Genomic DNA, 22,420 nt, shown 5'->3' with positions numbered 1-22,420 from the left:
CTATGACAATCATGAATGCAACAAGCTGTACCAAGGCTATGCAAAGAAATACACGAGTATTGGGCGTCATTTCGTGATGTGTTCCTATGGTTACCATTTATGGTGATGCAAGCTGTAAGACCCTACCTCGATTATAGATTTCATTCCCCTAGGTCCCACGGTCCTACTGGTCGAATTTCAGTGACCTACAACCTATGGATAACATTTGCGGTCATCCTTAAGAAGCGTTATGTAGACCCGACCCGGATCGACTCGAAACTTAGGCCATTGCGACCACATCGGCGCTGCGATTCCAACACCCCATCTCATGCATACATCAGGCGTGTGCATCTTGACTTATCAATCCGAGCATTTCGTGGCCATGCATCATGTGGTGGGACCCACTTGCTAGCTTGCATTTTTTTCAAGGTGGGCCCCACCTAGCAACATTTTCCTAGAAAGCCTATGCGTAGCCTACTCTACCTAACTACTAACCCATCATAGCCTAGCCTAGGCTACCTTTCCTAGAGAGGCAATCACGTGCCTTGGGCTTCACCTCCAATGCACCATCATTTGGTTGTTCTTCCCTAGCTTAGAGAGAAATGATTACTTAAATGTACACACACACACACACACATACTCTCTCTCTCTCTCTCTCTCTCTCTCTCTCTCTCTCTCTCTCTCTCTCCCTCCTTCTCATTCTTCCATTCCTTCTTACCTCCATAGCCAAAATGTCCAAGCCTCCATCTCTACTCCAGCCCCTTCTTCCCCATTTCCCCCTCCATCTAGCCCGTAAAATCCCATCTACACCCTTGAATCTTCTTCCTTTGGAGCCTAGAATACCATCCTTGAAGTTTTAAAGACAACTTTGGAGGTGGGTGCAACCTAGAAGATCATCTCTTCTCCTTCTTCTTCCTTTCTTTTCCTAGCATGCATGGAAGCATGTAGGACCCACCAATCCATGGTGGAGCTCCTACATGGCTCCTAAGATAAAGGCCAAGGTCTTAAATCCTACACAATCCATTCCATGGTGGGCCATTCTCCATGGACCCACCATGATGCTTTCCTTTTATTTCTTGCATCTCATCAGCCATCTAGGCATTTGCATGAATGTAGGGAAGGTTTCTCTATCATTCAGTAAGTTTTCTTGATGTATCATAGCATGCATGTATCATACAACATAGTGGAAGGTGTGGATTGTGGTGTGGAAGGTCCATTAGTGGCGTGACCTTCCACCAATGGCCGATCTCTCTCCTTATCTCTCCCTTTCTCTTTATTTTCTTATGTGTATTTTTGATGATTTGTGGCCCACCACGGAGGTCAGCAACATCTCAGACCCATAGCAAGATTGCATGTCCAAGCCCACCATTGTTGGACGTCCACGCCCACCATGTATGCATGGGTTGGGTAGCCTCCAAAATGGTTTTTGCATGAGGATATGGTGAACTCATGGGTCTAGAATTTTTCTAACCCATCAAGGTATATACTACATGATGGATCTGGGCAATAAACCCTTTAATTTAATTATATGGGCCAAAATATGGACAGCACATGTTGTTGTCCAGATTTCAAGCCCAGTTGGAACATGACTTTTGAGCAGGTGTTTAGATCTGTTTGCATGTCCTTTTATTCCAAATTTCTTTGAGTATTTTGTAGTGTATGGACCCTACTTTGATGTGGAAAGGGGGCCCACACCATTTCCCCCATGCTTGAGGCCCATGAGATGGGCCAAAGAGGGCTAACTGTCCAGAAATTTTTAGACAGTTCAACAATACTGTATGATAGAAATGAGTATGTTTACCTTATTTTCTAGAGTAAGTGGGCCACCCCAATGGAACCCACTTGCTATCCACATGTGGGACTACCCTTCCCACAAAATTTTCAAGGGTTTGGATGAGCTTAGGCCCACCCTATGTGGTGCCAAACATGGGGTTAGTAGGATTTCTACACTAACCATATTTTTGAATATGTATTGCTGTCTTAATTCTTAAAAATATTTATCATATCTATAAAATTGTGAAATTAATTCCTAAGGTGGCCCACCCTTGCTAGGACCCACCTAACTAGATTTGGGGCCAATTGGGCTACTGAATTTTAGTGTGTAGGGGTCGGACCGGCCCACCTGGCTGGACGTCCATGGTGGTGATGTCCTATAAGGCTGGCTGTCCACCTTGATTGTGGCCCTCCATGATGTTGTATTTTATCCACATGTCCATCCACTTTATGACCCACTTAGATGTGGCCCACCTTGGTGTGGAACATCCAAGGTGGGGCCCATCGTGTGCATTGGTATAGGGTTGGGCATCCAGTCCATTGGACCGCCCAGGCCCAACTATGGGACACCCATGGTGGGTTGCTACTGGACTTTGGTCCAGCAATGTGGCCCACCTACTTCTTTGTGTTGTGGGGTTCACTCCTATGTGGTGGGACCCTCTGACCTTATTGCTGGACCATGTGGACTCGTGTCCCAATAAGATGAACATTTTCTAGGCTCCAGGAGGCCTATAAAGCTGGTGGAATAAAAATTCAGCAAGACGTTATAAATGTACATGGCTTTTAGGCTGAAGTTTTAAGGAGTGGAGCCCACCATATTTTGAGGACTTTTGAGAGATAAATTCATGCCTTTAATCCCTAAATTTTGGGCTTAATTAATGCACTCTTGAGGCCCACAATAGTTGAGTTATTTAGGTCCATGTATGTGATAAGATTTTTGGACTCTTTAGGCCCAAATGGGCTGGAACTTTCTAGATAGGCCCAGTGGACTCTTGAGCTATATTCCCCATGATATTGTGTTGGGTTAGTGGGCTAGATTATACGAGTGGTTGGGCCCTTGGTTGCCCACCAAATCAAGTATATCCTTGGGCTAAAATGTAGGTCCAACTTGCTTAGCTAGAGCACGATTATTGCCCATGTGGTTGGGGTAATGGGCTGCCCACTAGGCCCACCACAATATATGGATTTGGTGACCCTTATGTTGGGCCCTAACCTCCCTTATGGGCCCATAGTATTGCATATGGTTGGGCTATGCATGTTGCCCTTTGTACCTATGTATTGAATAGGCCTTGAGCCATTTATTTGAGGCCCGATATGAATGTATGTGAAATGTTATGGCTGTCCATTTCTTATTCATGGTAATGTTTGGGCCTTGGGCCTTGATTCGTGATCAATTAGTGGTGGGCTACCATCTTGGGACAATAGTGGTTGAATGTCCACATTGGTGGCCCCAAGGTATGCCCACTTACTTTTATGAGTGGTTAAAGGTCCACCATTGACCCTAGCTAGGCCCGTTTTATTTACTTAGGCCCATGTCATTGTCCTTCCTTAGCCTTATGGGCTACCCTAGACTATCGGGCCCCCACTAGAGGTTGATTCCTTATGAAAATTCGTCTAAGCACCTAAACCTAGTCCCTTCTTAGATAGGTGGAGAGTACGTCATCGTACATTGCCACATGGCGCATCTTGTTCATCTTTATGACCCATATACATTATTGTGTTCTTAGTTGTGGTCATGGTTGGGCCATTGGGAAAGATATTATAGCTTCCTATAGGGATGGAGTTCTCCTCTTGAGCACATAGGATGCTTAGAGCTGATGCATGACTGGTATGCATGATTCATGCATCTAACATTTCATTACATGGTTTATATTTACCCTTGTTTCATCAAGGCCGTAGCCTCCATAGGAGTATCGTGGATGACCGTATTGGACACCGGAAATATCTTTTGAGCATATAGGGCACTTATGATGTCCTTGGGTGAAAGCCCCCTAAACCTTCATGGTACCAAGAAGATGCCTCAACGCCGAGACCGAGTGGAAAGTATGAATGCCTAAGTGCCTTATATTGTTAGGTCATGTCTCCCACTATCACGAGGTCGGTTGAGATGGGATGTGCCCTTATCCGCCTGAGTGAGTGGGCATAGCTAGGCTAAGTCTAACCAGCTCGTTAGTGGGTCCGCTACCATTGAGCCTCTTGGTGATTGGTTGTCTACAAGCAGGTTGTGAGGTCTCTTATGCTTGCTTGACTGTGCGGGTCTTGGAAAGCGCCAGTCAACCAGCAGTGTACTTGACTCCAGTGGTTTTCCTATAGTGGAACTGTATATGACTTGTGGACTTGATATGAGGACTGACATGTATTGCATTGCATTGGCATTGGCTATATAGGCCTTTTGTGCATCGCCTCGGTATGGCGCCCAGTACTCATGTATTTCTTTGCATAGCCTTTGTACGACTTGTTGCATTCATGATTGTCATAGCTTAGCCTTGGTATGGCTAGTGGCATTGATAGTGTTCATGGTTCATGTCGAGCTTCTGCATTCTTTGATATTTCTTTCCGACACTGGTATTAGACAAACTTACACCACCCTCTAAGCTTTCTATAAGCTTATGCATGATTATGCATGCAGGTGATTCTAGGAAGCTGCACCAGCTGAGGAGCTTTCGGAGCGCCCCGAGGACCTATTGAAGTTTCCCTTATTTTTCTTATGTATTTCCCCTTTGAGCCATGTACCTGTATAAAGTTTTAATTCCTAGTAGATTGTGATGTGTTCCTATGGTTACTATCTATGGTTACTATGTTATGATCACAGGGGTACTCTTATTAGATTTAGACTTATGTTATAAATCCTCCTTGTGGGATCCCAGGATCAGAACCTGGTGAATGGGTGCCAGGAGCCGAGAATGGGGCACCATGTAGGCTATTGCGGTCAGAACCGACTATCGGGTTCCTTGTGAATCCGGTCACTGAGTCTGGGGCTTAACACTAACCCTTCAATCTCTATCATCTTCAATCAAAGTTGAAGCCAAGGAGCTAAGGAAGCCAAGGGACCAAGAAGGATTGCAATCGGTGGGTGATTTTAGGATTTTCTCCATTGATTTTTATGATTTGAGGGCCCACATGTGGTGGGACCCATCTTGATGTATGCATGGTATTATAAAAGGGAGCTCATAGTGGCGGAGCTCCCTCCATCATCGTCGTCTCTCTCTCTCTCTCTCTCTCTCTCTCTCTCTCTCTCTCTCTCCCTCCCTCTCTCCCTCCCTCCCCCCCTCCCTCCTTTACGACCCACCTTGATGTGTGGACGGTGTCCACATCATCTAGCCCGATAGGGGTAGTGGCCCAGGAGGCCCACGAATTTCATCCAGGTCGTCTGCCAGAATGACACCCGGCAAGCTTGGACGATTGGGATAACACAAATATCAGTTTGATGCAAAGCAGGTGGGCCACAAGTGTGGACCCACCTTACATGTGCTGGATCCACACTGTCCAGACCTTGGATGATGGGTCCCACGCAGCCCTATGGCTGTTGTATTATTGTCAGCAACTTCTATGAGTCCCATCATGATATATACATTATATCCCAACCATCCGTCCATCTGGACAAAAGGAAAAGTCAAATATCACCTTGGTCCGTGTGGACCCCACCTTGATGATGTATGTATCCATGCCATCCACATCTCACATGAACCCACCTGGACAGATGTATGTATCCACACCGTCTGTCTAGATCGAAGAGGCCACAGGCCTGGACATTGAAGGAAAAAATGGAAATATCAGCTTGATCCAAAAATTCTTGTGGCCCACTCATGTGGACCCCACCTTGATGTATGTACCTAATCCACACCACCCATCCCATTTCTTAGCCCATTCTAGGCATTGAGCTGAAAAATGAAGCTAAACTGAATCTCTGGCGGGCCACATTATAGAAAATAATAGTTTTGGCGATATAGACTATTAGGGCCTGCTGATGTTTCTATACACCAAAAACTATTGTATATTGGGGTTAGGCCTGTCACGATCCCGGGTACCCAACTAGTTGGGTGGATCCTCCAGATGTGGGCCCCACCTATGAAAATCCTCAGATAAATAAAAAAAATGATGTTAGACGTTATTGCTGCCAGCATCCAGGGGACACTGCAGCAAGCAGCATCCTGTTGCTTAGAATAGAGGTCGGGTCCGTGGGTCCCACCACAGGCCTCACCATGATGTATGTGGAACATCAGCATCGCGCATTTGATGGGTCTCCTTTAAAGAATGGGTCATCCCAAAAATCAGCCGTACATGGAACTCAGGTGGCCCACACCATCTAAAATCATGTGAAGACATGTAAAAACATATAAAAGTACTTGCCGGGACCCACCTGAAATTTGAATGCATCTGAAACTTGGCCTGATCCCTTAACCAAGTGGGCCACACATAAAGGATGGGCTGGGTTTGTGAACCACGTCTTGGTGGCCCAACAAATGATTATGAATGCTTTAATGGAGGGTAAACCTCTCAATTAATGTGCATGGTGTGGCCCACACAAGCCACAGATTGACTTGATTTTAAGTCCCAGGCCCCACCATGATGTGTGTATTATACCCACTCTGTTCATCTATTTTTCCAAGGCCGTGGGCCTCATTGCATTGTATGGCCCACCACGATGTATGGGTTATGTACACACCATTTGCCCCTTTTTTGGGCCATGGGCTGCCCCATAAGGTCCACTATGATGTAAGTGTTGCACACGCAACCCACTTGATGTATATGAGGCACATGTGATGCGGCCCACCTGATGTATATGAGGCCCATGTGATGCAGTCCACTTGATGTAGATGAGGCCCTTGTATGAGGCCCAATGTGATGCATGTGAGGCCCATGAGTGAGGCCCAAGTGACATATACGAGGACCGATGTGATGTGTGATTCCACCATGATATATGAAATAATGTTTATGATAGGCCATGCCTTGGGAGTAATGATGGTTTGATGTCCACATTGTAAAAGAAATGATGGTTTGTAACGACGTCAGTTTTGGGCGCCTAGCAGCACACGTTTGTATATATAGGAAAATAATGAATATTATCATCATCCCTAATCATAATAGAAGCACTGAATTTCGGGGGCGAAATTCTCTTTGAGGGTAGATTGTAACACACCGTACCTTCCAGTACTCGGGTGTTACCGTATAACCAAACTTAGCATAAATATAAGTTAGGCTTAAGTAAATATTCACGTTCATCCTAGTTTAAATCTGACCGTTAAAAGTAGTCTGCACCTATGTATCAAGCTATCCATCCATTAATCTTTGAGACAAACCACCATGTCACCAACGCAACCTATTGTTAGGACTTTGGTCACTGCGATAAATGGATTAAACCATCCAGTAATATTTAATAAATATATTTTCTTTATTTATTATAGTATGAATGTTACACAAACATAGATGTATTTTGATAATTTATTTATCATATAGGAATGTATGAAAATGTATCGATATGTATTTATTTAATGTATATAAAATATTACGAAAATAATATTACATTAAACAAACATAATGAATAATAGTTTTACGATGTACAATGGAATTTTAAATATTAATGTAGTATTAAATATCTTTATAAATATGTATACAAAAAATTTTAAACATTGTAATAGGATAGTATATTACTTAGCAACGTGATTTTAAATATGACATTGTACAATTTTCAATTCATATATATGTGTAATATGATATCGTATATTACGAATTATATATTAATAAATATGTGACCAATAACATGTATATAGCAGTATGTTAATACTAATAATTATATGTATATATGTGTATGAGATTTTAATTATTTTAATTATAAGTAATATACAAAAGTAATGAAATTTATATTAATATAAGTATTGGTTAGTAATATGTGATGAAAGCTTTACAAATGGACCATTAGGACTTTTTAACCATTGGCGTTTAGCTTCGGAATTATCCGATTATTAGGTTAACGGGAAACCACCATTAGTACTACAGATTAAGTTATGGACCCCACCTGGACCTTGGATCTGCCCCATCCTTGGTAAAAAGGGCTATGACAGGGCTGCAAAGTGAAGTGGTTGGAGTGGATTTATCACAAACATCCTATGGACCCCACATTATGCGACATGTGTACCATAGCGAGCATGCACCCGCAGTGCACCACAATGCAGAGCTAGTCAAAAAGTGCTTGACCCGCGCCTTACTGCAAATGGGAAGGAATCCTTCTCTCCTTCATTTTCACCAGCGGACATACATTTCTGTGGTTTTGATCGGTGGCCCACCAAATGAAGTCGGATCGCCAATCCAAACTGTCCATCGTGTCAGGAAGCTCCGCCTGACCAAAACCCAACGGTCACAATAGAATTTCTTGTACATGTGGATACGCGATCCTCACTGCAAACTAGTCCTACAAACACACCCTTTCCAAAAGAGAAACTGCTCTCCCAGCCAGCTCAGCAATCCATGTGAGATGCTCCTACGCCATCTCAACCCTCCATCCTAGAGAGATCCCAGCCGTCCTGACTAGGTTCCTATAAAAGGAAAAAAATGGAGAGAACCATCCATTTTCCCTCCTTCATGAGAACCCACCACTCAAATTCTCTCTAAGCTCCGATGAAGCTTAACTACAAGCTTCTTGGAGTCCGTATGGACCGTTTGGGAGAAACAGATTGAAAGGAGGAGCTCCATTTTCAAAGACGTCATTAATGGCCTCCTCCTCCTTCTTCGTTCGAGCCGCCGAGTCACATTGGTTCGGGGCGATTTCTGGTCAGGTTTGGAGCTCTCCCTGGCGGGAGATGGAAGGAGGAAAAGAAAGGAAGAAAATGAAAGAAAGAAGAATGAGGGAGAGAAGTGGTGCACGGCTACACCAGCTCAAATCGAGCCGGCCCGACCCACTATCGAGTCCAACTCGCTGGACCGAGCTGGGCATGGATTCGGTCCAGAAAGCCCGCTGGTGCATGGTCTTGAGTGAGGAGGAAAGAAGAAGAAAATGAGGAAGAAGGAAAGAGTTGTGTGTGGCATTGTTTTGGGCCAACCGAGCTAGGCCAACTTGTGGGCCGTTGCTGAGCCGACTGGACTCGACTCACTGAGTCTGAGTCAGGCCGAGCATGACGCCCATTACTGGATGTCTCTAGTAAGAATGAAAGGAAGTGAGAAGATGAGGGTAGGAGAAGGTTATTTGACTCGTCGAGTCAACTCGGCTGGTACTGAGTCAACTCAGCTAGGCTTGGGTCTAGCCTAGGTGTGGCTAGACATTCCAGTAAAAAGATAAGAGAAATAAAGGAAGGAGAAGAGAGAGAGAAGGAAAGCATGAGTTGTCGAGTCAACTCACCTGAGTCGCGATTAGGGGTTGTTGGAAACGAGTCGGGTTTGGAAGTTGGCATGCTATGGATTCGATTAATGTGGGTAAGCTCTCTCCTAGAACAAATTGTTTGATTAGTATTATGATTGGTGTTACCACGATAATTGTAATTATTGAATATGATTAGCCATTTGTAGATTGTGCATGTTAGTATTAGTTATCATAAGCAAAACCACGACTATTAGACATAATAATTTATTTACCATTTTTAAATATCATAATTGGCAATGGGTTTCACTAATTAGTACCATCATAACGATTATTATAACCATGTTAGCTAATGATAATTATATCATTAATGTCAATGATTATGTTGTTGTAATTATTTGTACACCAACTAAAATTCAAACCTTAAAATTTGTCCTAGACCTAAACTTAAGAATGAAACCCTAAAACATAGGTAATCCAAATCCTAGGTTAAGACCTTAATCCTAAATATTGTGTTAGGATTGGATCTAACTATAGAATTTCATAATTCATAGTAGGTCATAGTATCCATTATCATGACTGGGATTGATAGTTATGATTTAAAATCATTAGAAAACATTTTCATTTCCCTTATGGGATTAGTCAAATAATTGTTAATATAATTACTACTGTTAGTCCTTATTGTATTATCATTAGAAATTATCTTATCATTTTTACTTGTATTATCTAAGAGATTATTAGTCACTATGAGTATATTAGATAATATTGGTATGTTTAAATATAAACTTATGAACCATTATTACTAATATTGATGGATTGATACTCCTACTACGAATATTATTTGACCCATTGTACAATAATAATAATAATGATAATAACAATAATAATAATAAGTTAGGATTCAAATCCTAAAATCTAAGTATGGGGCTAGACCATAGGACAAAATCCTAATTCTACACTAAAACCCTAAAAGATAGCCCTAGGATATGATCTTAAATCCTAGGTGGTATGTAGAACTTGGATCTAATTGTACATCTTGATTTGTGGTGGGGTTTGATTTTAAGGGAGTGCGCATTTCTTAGTGATGCTTGTGGGCGATGTAAACTATAAGGTGATGATTCTTCCCCTTAAGCTTTCCATTTTCCCATTACTTAAGTTATAGTTTTTATTTTAATTTATAATTGATATCTCTAATTCATAGTCACATATGTTAATTGTTGGAGTTGAATTGCTACATTACATGCTTAATGTTTATCCTGCATATTTATTCAGGCTTGTAGACTATTTGTGGATTGCTTATAGAACTTAAACTGATACATCAGTGGGAAACCCCCTCCTATAAATGTACACTTATACTTAGGATGTTACCCGACTGGTTGTGATTGTAATGGACCTTCGGCTTAGTGGTTATTAAAAGGTAGTTTTAACTGACCATTGATGTGAGTCTACCATCTAGGGTTGTTGTGTCTAAGTGATTTTCAAGGATGGTCTTTTATTGCATGGTTTTGATACTCGCCATATGTGGCCTATTTTGATAATTGCCCTATGTGGCTTGCTTTGATATCGCCCTATGTGGCTTTGTTCTGGTATTTCCCTTTATGGGATCGATGTTTTCTACTGTGCAACCATGCGATGGTAAGCCCCATATACTGTAATATGATTAGCCACTAGTCGACGGGTTTCCATTAAACATCCTAAGATGGTAGTCTCATGAGCCGAGGATGATGGTATGAGACCTATGCCCGAGCTGTCATCCTACGCTGGTGACAAGCCCCCGTAGTGACCTTGAGCTTATTTAAAACTGGCTGGTTGTAAGGGGACTAATAATGGTTTGGCTAATCATGCATACATGGCACAAACCAGCGTCTATCGCTAACATACGTGATGAACGATAGGCAGTTGTTACGCCGCACTTAGTATGCTTTCGTTGAAGACTAGCCTCTGTCTGACTGGATGTTTTTCACAGGTCGATAATTGCTTTCTGCACGGTTGATGCCCAGGGTGCTAATTGCTTATTTGCATGTGTGATGAGCCCAAATTTTGCACGGATGAGCATCCCCATGGTGTGACTGCATTCACGCATCCATGCAACTAATAAGACTTACATCATGTATTATTTTATATGTTTTGTTTTATAACTATGCTTACCTAATGCAGCGGTGTGTAATCTTAAAGGGAATTCACACTGAGTTGGCCACTCATACATCAAATATACATCCATACAGGTAGCACAAGCGGCCCGGATGATGTTCACATTCATATTGGTGAGGAGCAGACTATGGTTGACAAGGGTGCATGATTGTATTTGCTAAGGGCTGCTAAAAGATTTCACAGCTCAAGATTGTTGTAATTTACCTTGTTTCACATGTAATGTTAATTCATTTTGTATTATAAGAATGGGGACATTGGTTTGTATAAGTCATTATGGGCACTCTCTTGTATATTCTAAATGTAATTGAAAATTTTTCTTACGTTAATTTGTCCATTCTACGTTTATCTGTTAACTCTGATGAAAAAAAAGTATGGAATTTGGTTCTCTATAAGTTAACACTCGGGTTTTTGGGAAACGGGTCGTGTACTCGGGTCTTGAAAACATGGGGCGTTACATAGTTGAATGTCCACATTATAACTCTCCCTAGGGCCCATTGTTAGGCCCATTCTCACCTCCCCTCAGTGGGCTAACCCAAACCGTTGGGCCCCCATGATCGTTAAGCCCATTATTGATATAAGTAGGTAGTCTATGCCCATCCTTAATACAAAGAAAGTACATCATCATCATATAACATGCATAGTATAGCTTCACAATCCATGCCTATACGCATCATATGTATGCTTGACATGAGGAGTGATTATTCATAACACTTGCCATTGGGTAGATTTTTATAGGACTCCTTGTGAGACGGAGTTGCTTCACATTATCGCGCGGTATGCGTAGGATAGTTGTATAACTGATAGCATGATTCATGTATCTCGCATTTGTGTGATATGACTATTGTATGCCCTAGCGATATCAGGGTCGTAACCTCCACAGGCATATCGTAGATGGCGAGATGGGACACTAGAAATCTTTTTCTATATGGGGTGCTATAGATGTCCCTGGGTAAAAGTTCCTAAACGCTCTTGGTACCAGAGGACGCTCCAACATCAAGACTGGGTGGAAAACAAGAGCTCCCGGATGCCGAATACCAGTAGGCGGCACTCCCACTGATCATGGTCAGTTAGAAGGGGGTGTGGCCTTACCCGCCTGAAAGTAGGGGGTATAGCTAGGCTGAGTTTGACCAGCTCTTAAATGGGTCCGCTATCAACATGTCGGGTAGATATTGGCTGACTACTGGTTAGGAGGATAGTGAGGTCTCTTCCACTTGCATGGTTGCGCGTCCAGTGGGAGACGATCTGGTGTAGAGTGTACTAGACCCCGGTGATGATCCCAGAGATGTACCGTACTGATATGTGGACTTACTGAGCAGGAGTTGCGTACTCAGCATTTGAGTCATTCATTCATTCATTCACTATCCACTCGGGCTGGTGGTGCATAACCAAATCATTATGTGTACCTTCGCAATGGTCAGGATTTCGGTTGGGGTGCGTGACCAACCTAAGATCAGGAGTTTATCACATTAAGTCTAGTTATCCAAATTTAGGTATGGGATTGGTTTAGATAGAAGTCCTTTGTGATGAACCCCACAGCTTGCAATACCACGTTCTATCATCCTGACTACACACTCCAGCTTCGTCATTCCTTTGCATTGCATATTGCATTGCACCCTCAGTATATGACATTTGAGTTACTATGATTCTGCATTGCATGGCCTAGATATGTCATTGCCATATTATATTTTTGCATTGCATAACCGGGATAAGGCTGATAGTATTTATGGACTTACCAGCATGTTTCCACATTGCCCTGATATTGCATACTTGGCACTTACCTTGCGCACACACTTACGCCACCCTCCAAGCTTTCTATAAGCTTATGCATGATAAATGCGTGTAAGTGGCATTAGGTCACAGCAATGTTGAGCTTGGAGCGTGCAACTATCTTTTGGAGCTTCTGTTATTGATATTGTATCTCCCTTTATGCGCATCGTACTCAAGTTTTTTATCATAGTGGAAATGTGATAGAGTTGTTGGTTATTGTTTGTTGGTTATGCTTATAGTTATACTTATTACGAATTAAATTCATGCTGAAAATCCTCCTTGTAGGATCCTAGGATCAAAACCTGGTATATGGGTGCCGGGAGCCAAGAATAGGGTACTACGGAGGCTGTCGGTGCCAGATTCAGCGATCGAGAATTTTGTGAGCCCGGTTTTTAAGTTTGGCCCGTGACAAATATACTCAACACGCATCGCTGAAAAGTGGCGGGGGCATTACATAGTCCGAATGGCATCCTTCAATAAGCAAAGGTGCCAAAGGAGCATATGAATATGGTCTTTTCTTGATCTTTAAGAGTTATCTCTATCTAATTGTAACCAGAATATCCGTCAAGGAAGCAATAGTAAGAGTGACCAGCTAGCCTTTCTAAGATTTAATCAATGAAGGGCAAAGGAAATTGGTCCTTCCTCATGACAGTATTCAATTTCCTGTAGTCAATGCACATTCTCCAACCAGTAGTAACTCTAGTTGGCACGAGTTCATTGTCGGCATTAGCTACGATAGTGATTCCAGACTTCTTAAGAATCACTTAAGTTGGACTCATCTATTGGCTATCGGATATAGGGTATATGATACCCACATCCAACAACTTAAGTAACTCGGCCTTAACCACTTCCTTCATGTTTGAATTTAATCGGCGTTGTGGTTTTCAGGAGGTCTTTGCATTATCCTTAAGAGGAATGCGGTGAGTACAAATCAAAGGGTCAATTCCCTTGAGGTTCGCAATTGACAATCCAAAGGCTCCTTTATACTCAATGAGAGTAGAGATAAGCATACTCTCCTATCAAAGGTTTTAGGTCAAGCTTCTGTGCTTTGAGGTTAAACGGTAGAGGCATTACATTAGTTTGGGGTAATTCTTCAAATTGTAGCCTCCACCACACTACCAAAAAAAGGGGCAAAGGCTACGGATAAAACCGTAGCTAAAGGCCTATTGCTACGGTTATAGTCCGTAGCACGTCCGTAACAATTGGTGGTGTAGCTAAAGGTCAAAAACCTATGGCTATGGATTAAATCCGCAGCAATAGTATTAATAGCTACGGATATAATCCGTAGCTATACTTTCTCTAGCGAATTGTACCTACACTTACGAATAATATTTGTTGCTAAAAGTGGAATGAAATCTGTAGTAATATGCTGAAGTTAGCAATAACTACGATTTTTAGAACAAAAGCTATGACTAAAAGCCATAGCTAATTTAAAATTATAAAAAAAAATTATATATATAATAACGGTGTCTGTTACCATTCCAACAACCTGTTGTGATTGATCAACTCATCTAAGCTAATACAATTAATGCTGATAGGAATAGTACATAAAATGCAATCAGGAAAAAAATGATGCATTTATTATAAATAGCAATCAAATCATACAATGCATCCTACATTCACATTTCTAAATAAACAATACTTCACTTTGATCAAGCCTCTCCTAAAACTTTCCAATCTACCGTGTTTAACTTCTTTGACAAGAAGTTTAATATCCACTTTTGATTTCATTTCCAACTCTTCTTGATGTTTTTACAGGTTCTTAAGTTGTTCTTTTGCAACATCCAATTCCTGCAACAATAGCTCCTTTTCATGAATGGCAGACACTTTTGCCAACTCTGAACGAATCTTTTCATCCTAAAATAGATCATTATATTCATGGGATCATAATGAATAAAAAGGATTTAAGAGATCATTTCATGAAGGAATAGAAGGTAAAAAGGAACCTATCATAAGAATTACAAAAAAGGAACCTGTTCGAACTTGACCTTCGACTCCATCTCCAAATACTTCCTATGAAGTTCTTCCATATCCCACTGCATTTGAGTAACTCTTTCCCTTTCGACTTCATCTCCAAATACATTGTATATGCAAAAAGAGTTACAAGTAGCTTCTTAAAAGATCATTCGTTATCACAATTCAACTAAGATACCTACTTGCTTTTGCAGTCAGCACATTCCCTATTCCCTGGCAATTTAAGAAGTCCTTCCAATATCTGCAAATGATGCACCAAATGAAGGAAAAAAGCAATCAATCCCAAATTATAACAGAAAGAAACTAGTACATATCTATAGAAGTGAATAAGAAGAGGAACCCAAGTAGAAGAGGTTAAGATGCTTATAAAACTCCATGAACAGGATATGATGATATAGTTCCTCCGTCCTATTCAGAAACAAGAATGCAAACAAATGGAGCATGAAAATTCAGGCCAAAATGTGAATATGATAATAATAATAATAATAATAATAATAATAATAATAATACTGAGAAGCCCTTCTCCTCCATAGTTTCCAAGCCACAATTAAGTCTGATTCACCTTTCTAATTCACTAGGTGCTCATGGATTTGGTTTATCAAACAATTGATGAAGACTATTTGTACAAGTCATCACTATGTTATGTGTAAAGCAATGTATTACATAGCACTAGATGATAAAAAATTCAGCAATCATGAAATTTCTAAACAACCAATTCCAACTAATTTATGAGTTCCACATGGGCCACAAATCACTGTTCCAATTGCTGCTTTACCAACATATATTTTAAGTATGAAAAAACAAAGAAGAAAAGGTAAAGCCAAATGAAAGACATACCTCCTGAAGTTCCCGTTTAACATTGTCTAACCCACCAATGTCCTCCCATGAGACATTAGGCACCTCCACAACCTGCCAGAAACAGTTTATTCTCATGATCAGGTTACCTCCACTTGAGTTTATGGAATTTCTGAACAACCAATTCCAACTAACCAGCAGTTAAATCATTTATAGTAGACATTCTGGTTCATGGAAAGTTGGTTCAAGATTATACCAAAAATGAACCACAAACAACTAAGTAACATTGACAATCACATATCCCAACTGAGAAATAAAAGCTACCACTTACTGGAATGACAGAGTAGAAACCATTGGGAATCAGTCTAGAAAATGATCCAGTGGCCCACAGAGTTTGTGATGCTGTCTGGCATGACAATTCTTCTTGCTTAGGGTTTCGTGCAGAGTCTCTCAAAGTCTCTTCCTGAGAAACTTGAGAAACGGTTTGCAATTTTTCCATAAAACTTGAGGGCCACCAACTAGAATTAGAAGGCCCTAATTCCAATGGCCAGAAGTAGAATCCTGGAATGACAACGATATTTCCAAAAGTCACATGATAACAATGCAAGATGCTTAATAGAACACATGAAGCAAAAGGCCAGAAGTAGAATCCTAGAAACATGAATGCTTGGACAAACTATTGTCATTATAGCTTAGGCAAGAAATACATGGAATTATAAACCCAATCAGATGAACTAGGATACCTGACCTGAATGGTTGGGGTCATTTTATCTCTGAAAAATGAGCCAGTTCGAGAAACATAATGCCAGCCTATGAGGAAGACAATACAGAAACAAATTAATTAGGAACTTACCATTCATGGACACATCCATATGCACATGCATGACATACCAGTAAGCTTCTGAGCTTGAAGAATATTCTACCATCTTTTCCACCAGCATATTAAATAGATGAAAATAAGTGCAAGTGTTATAAATGCCCCCAACGCAATGCCAACCTTAGAGCCAGTGGAGAGGTGAGGCCCACATGTAGGTAGCCCTGGTATACCACAAAGGCCTGCATTGCTAGTAAAACTGTATATGTCAAACAGTGATTTTAATAATACACAGCATAAGCTATTAAAAATTAGGCTACACTATAGCAATAGTTCATCATTATCAAAATGATGTTGACTCACATCCAGTGTACACACGGAAAATATGCTACCGAAACCCAATCGTCAAACTGTCACAACCCACCATGATAATGAATGGAGTATAAGGCTGAGAATAAGCATATTTAACAATCTTAACCATCATGATCATGGATGGAGTATAAGGCCGAGAATAAGCTTGACCAGGAGAGGGTTGCAGAAAAGTTGAATTTCTTTTTGTTACCATCTATTCCACCACCCTGTGCTTCTCCTAGCATGTCTCCATGTTTGCATTTGATTTCATATAGATGCATCTCATAGTTGAGGAAATTCTGAACTCTAAAATCCAAAGAATACATAGCAGATGTAGCCCCTCAATTGACTACAGTTGCTGAATATAATAAATCCCAAAACCAAGATTCAGATTCTCTGACTTAAATTGACTAGGTAAGACTGCCGATAAAAAAATCAATGGAAAAGCAACCATTTATGAATCAGACCCATGAAGGGCTAATCCTCTCAACATCACAATTCCAACAATTAAAGCCAACCCTGTACAAGAATTCTCAAAATGCATTTTCCCTGAATGCACCAAAACAATCAAACTTAGAATCCAGTCAACTTTTTAGGCTAAAAATAAGTAAGATTCCATTATGCATTGGCAGGATGACAATTTACCCTGAAAAACTAGATTGGAAGCTAGTGAGGGCATGGATCGTGCATGTAATAAAGAAAGAAAAACACAACCAACAAACAAAAATTTCAGTGGAAACCAGCATAAGTATAATAAGAATAACAATCTACAAAATTTGAACGAAGATAGGGTAGCAAATATGGCCAAATTTGTTGAACTCCATGAACAGGCTATGATGATATAGTTCCTCCGTCCCATTCAGAAAAAAGAATGCAAACAAATGGAGCATGAAAAATCAAGTTCTACAGATACAAGAGAAATAAACCATACAACTACAACTTATTGAACATACAATGAAAAGAAAACAAAGATGAATACTGGCTCTGCAAGAATACAAGTGTTATCAGGAGTGCTAACACCGACTGCAATTAATTTCACGCCAGTAGAATCAAATGTTAGTTTTATTTTTTTCACAGTTGAAGCAAGTTCCCAACTTCTAAAAAATAATAATAAACCTTTAAAAAATGGTTGAAGGAAGACATGTCAGAAATATATCCTACTTTTCAAAATGAATAGCAAATCCTTATGAAAAAAATAAGCATTTAATCAATGTAAGCCTCCAACCTTACCAGCAAGGGCATCCAAAATGCCTTAAAAGAGCAACCACTGCCATTCCCCGCAAAAAAGAAGAAAAAAGCGTGCTAATAGTTATTACAATCTCAACGAGCATGTCATCTTGTATGGTAAATCTAATGTTAGATTTTCGTTCCTCAAAGAACATGCAACTATAATCACCTATCGTTTACTTGTCTCAAGAAACTCATTAACTGAAAAGGGAGTGTAATTGGGTGAAGACATGAACCAAAGAAGAAGAAGAAGAAGAAGAAGAAGAAGAAGGGAGGAAAACAACACACTCTCAATGTAAACCTTCAAATAATTCCCTAACCCCCTATTACCAACAAGCAAGCAATTGTTACTCATCAACAATTCTCAACTCCATAATAACCAAAATGTGAATATGATTTTTTTTTAAAAAAAAAAAACTGAGAATCCCTTCTCCCTCATAGTTTCCAAGCCACAATTAAGTCTGATTCACCTTTCTAAGGGGTGCACATGGGTTGGTTCAGTCCATTTAATTTTCTCATGAATTGTACTTTTCCATGGTTCTTCCAGTACCGTACTTTTCAAACCAAAAGTTGAGCCTTTAGCGCCATACTTTTCAAACCAAAAGTTGAGCCTTTAGCACAATACTTTACAAGAAGTGTTGTGATATCTGCATGAGAGTATATTATGTCTCCATTACTACATATCAAGTGTTGTGATATCTGCATGCCTGCAGTTTCTACAATAGTTTAACACTTTAAATGTAAAGTCAGAAAGTCTTGTTTGATTTTTTATTATCGAAAGCATTATAAGGAAAGGTAGAAGAAAATACCAACAGAAGGGAAGCAAACATGTACCTGGACTCAGTACAAGGGTAATCTTTCAATGATGGCCCACTTCTTCTGATAATCACTACAAGGGTAAGAAAATTACAAAAAGTAAGACTCATGAGATTGACATATGTACAAATAGTGACAAAACTAGCCGGTAATGACAGGAGGCTAAGACATCAAATTATTTATGAAGAACAAGAAATAATAAAGATAAAATAAATAGTTAAAAACTTTACCATTTCAATATTGAACCTTGCAGTGGCAACATTGATCTGTGGGACAAGTGTAGAAAGGTGAAATTAGTTTGCAACAGCCACACGCAAAGGAAACAACAACGTCTAGCAGTACTCCAATTGCTATATTTTTGTTTACCAATTTATGTATTCTAAATACTATTCTTGATATCATTATTAAGTAAGAGAATGAGAATCCTCCACTTCTCTCGGAGCATTATAACTTGTAGTGCTCCTAGTTGCATCAATTCACATGGACAATTCAATTGACCTATCTGAACTGTCTATTAAGTTCACAACAAAGCTTATGAACTACTATTCAAAATTTGTACGAATCAACTTACACAATGTAGCTAGACGCACTGTAACTTAGTAGTCCTCTAAGAAGAGTGGAGCATTTTTCATTGGGTAAATATTTTTTTTACTCAAGTTATTAAATATCGAGTTGAATCGAGCATTTGAATCCACTCTTCATGAGACGTTGCATGCTCACTAACCTTCATGAGATGTTGCATGCTCTCGATGAATCATTTATTCAGACAAATGTGCATTCTTGCACGTTTCTATTATGGTACATGTAAGATAATTCGACTATTGTACACTGCGCCAAATGTGCCTCCCTGCATCTTCTAACATACCATACGCACCACATATGCCACCTTAAATGCTTAAGTAAAACGCTTTAAAATGTATGATGACATGGAAAGCCATTGCTAATAGTGAACGGACACTTTGCATTGTGGATTAGTTAGCCTGCATTATTGGTACAAGTCGACTAATCATCTTTCCTTTAAAAAAATAACTTAAATGCATGATTTGAAATATAACTGCTTTCTCATTCAATCAACCCTGATCTGGAAGTAAAAGACTTCTAAATGATAGAACTTCCCTTAATCAAACTTAATGAATAATCAAGACATCCTTCTTTTTTCTTTTCTCTGCTTGCCACAGTGGACAGAGATCAAGCTTGTAACATGACACGGCCGATTATGGAATTATTGGGAAATATAGGAAACCTATTGGGCCAAGACTGGCAGAGACCTGACCCAAACCAGACCCATTGCCATTGTCGTGGACCCTGCCTGACCGGACTTGGCTAGGCCTGCACTTAAGCCATGGTCTAGACTTGACCATGACTTGGCCAAGGCAATCCTGTTGCTGCCTGAACCACGCCCTTGTATAAGCCATGATTAAGCCTTTCAACTCAACCCAACAAAAGCATAATCCCATTTTTTCTTCATCATCTTAAGAGCGTCGGTGTGGCCCACCTCTCCAGGGACATATAACATGCCATTTTATCAAACAGATAGCATGCCATTTCATCTAGCCATTTCAACAAACAGATAGGGGGCCATTTCATCAAACAGTTACAATGTATCAAATCTAAAAGACAGATAAAGAAAAGAAAATATTAAACCTATGGAGAGGAGCTTCACGTCGTGTGTTTCTTCGGGTAGGAGCTTCACGACTGCTGCAATGGAGAGAGATAAAAGAGGAGCTTCATGGCGTGTGTTTCTTCACGACGTGTGTTTCTTCACGACTGATGCATTGGAGAGAGAGGGAGGAGAATGAGAGAGATGGAGCAGAGATCGGGAGGGAGAGAGAGGATTAGGGAAAGAAGAGACTAGGGAATGGAGATTTTAGGGAATGGAGAGAAAGAGAGAGGGAAATAACCCTTTTTGGGCACGGCTCTGTTTTAAGCGCGCACCCAAATTTGGGCGTCATCTCACGAACGGATAGTGGACGGTCCTAACAAGGGCTCCGTGGGGCCCATCATGATGTATTTGGTTTATCCATTCCAATCAATAATTTTATTAAATTATTTTAGCTCATGATCCCAAATTTAAGATAGATTGAAGGCCTAAGTGAACCACACCATAAGAAACAAATATGATTTAATATCCATGTTTCCTACCGTGTGGTCCACTTGAGCCTTCGATCTAGCTGATTTTTTTATTTCATACTCTAAAGCAATATTTCTAAATATATGGACGGCTTAGATGGAACATATTTTTTTATGCCCCATAGAGCCCCTTACAACACCATTAATTATTAATGGTGTGTCAACTTTTTAGCTACGGATTAAAACCGTAGCACCTATATCTAAGGTTTATATCTGTAGCAAAAAACTAATGTGGTTTGTATCATTTACCCCTTTTTTTTGTTAGTGCTAGTTAACTTCAAGTACCGACATATCATCAAGCATGGCATCCATCTCCCTAATCATGTCATCATCCAAATCAGGGGAGTAGGCTAAACACGTCTCTAGAGTGTCAGGGTATAGAGTCAAAGTGCTATCTTCCACAAAAGAATCGATCATGTTAATGTCGTGGGTATCATCATCATCCTCTGACTGTTTGCTCATATTGAAAAAGATGTTGAGCTCCAATGTCATATATTCCAAAAGATAAATTCGTAATCCCATTCTTACAATTAATGATAGCATTTGATGTAGCAAGGAATGGGCGACCAAGAATGACGAGTATCTGAGTGCTCACATCCACGATGGGTTGAGTATCCAGAACAATAAAATCTACTAGGTAGTAAAATTTATCAACCTGGACCAACACATCCTCGATTATTCCTCTCGGTATATGAACTGATCGATCAGCAAGTTGTAACGTAGTCCGAGTGGGTTTTAATTCACCAAGACCTAGTTGTTCGTAGACCGAGTAAGAAATCAGATTTACACTCACCCCCAAGTCAAGAAGTGCATGCTCAATCCGGTAATTCCCAATTACACAAGTGATGGTTGGGCTACTGGGATCTTTGTATTTTTGTAACATATGTTGCTTGAGGATGACACTCACTTTTTTTATCAAAAAGATTTTCTTTTGTATGTTTTGTCATCTTTTGGTAGCGCATAGATCTTTCAGAAATTTGGCATTTGAAGGGATTTATTTAATAGCATCCAATAGAGGGATGTTCACCTTTACTTGTTTAAGCACCTCTAGAATATCCTGAGAGTTAGAAAGAGGTTTTAGTGCAATCAACCGCTAGGGGAAGGCACAATCAGCTTACTTTGAGGTTCCGGTTCCAACCCATGTGGGGCATTGCTAGGTCTATCATTCTCAATTTCTTTCGGGTCCTTAGGCTTTTTGACCCTTACCGGAATAGATTTATCAATTGTCTTTTTACTCCTAAGAGTGGTGATAGACTTAGCTTGCTCCATTTGATTTGAAGAACTTGGGCCACTAATTTCACATTATGGTTTTAGATTGGGGAGGGGTTGGGCTAGAAGCATCCCTTTCTCCC

The sequence above is a fragment of the Magnolia sinica genome, chromosome 13 (assembly GCF_029962835.1).
Source record: "Magnolia sinica isolate HGM2019 chromosome 13, MsV1, whole genome shotgun sequence".
Taxonomy (NCBI): domain Eukaryota; kingdom Viridiplantae; phylum Streptophyta; class Magnoliopsida; order Magnoliales; family Magnoliaceae; genus Magnolia; species Magnolia sinica.
Note: the sequence above shows the minus strand (reverse complement) of the source record.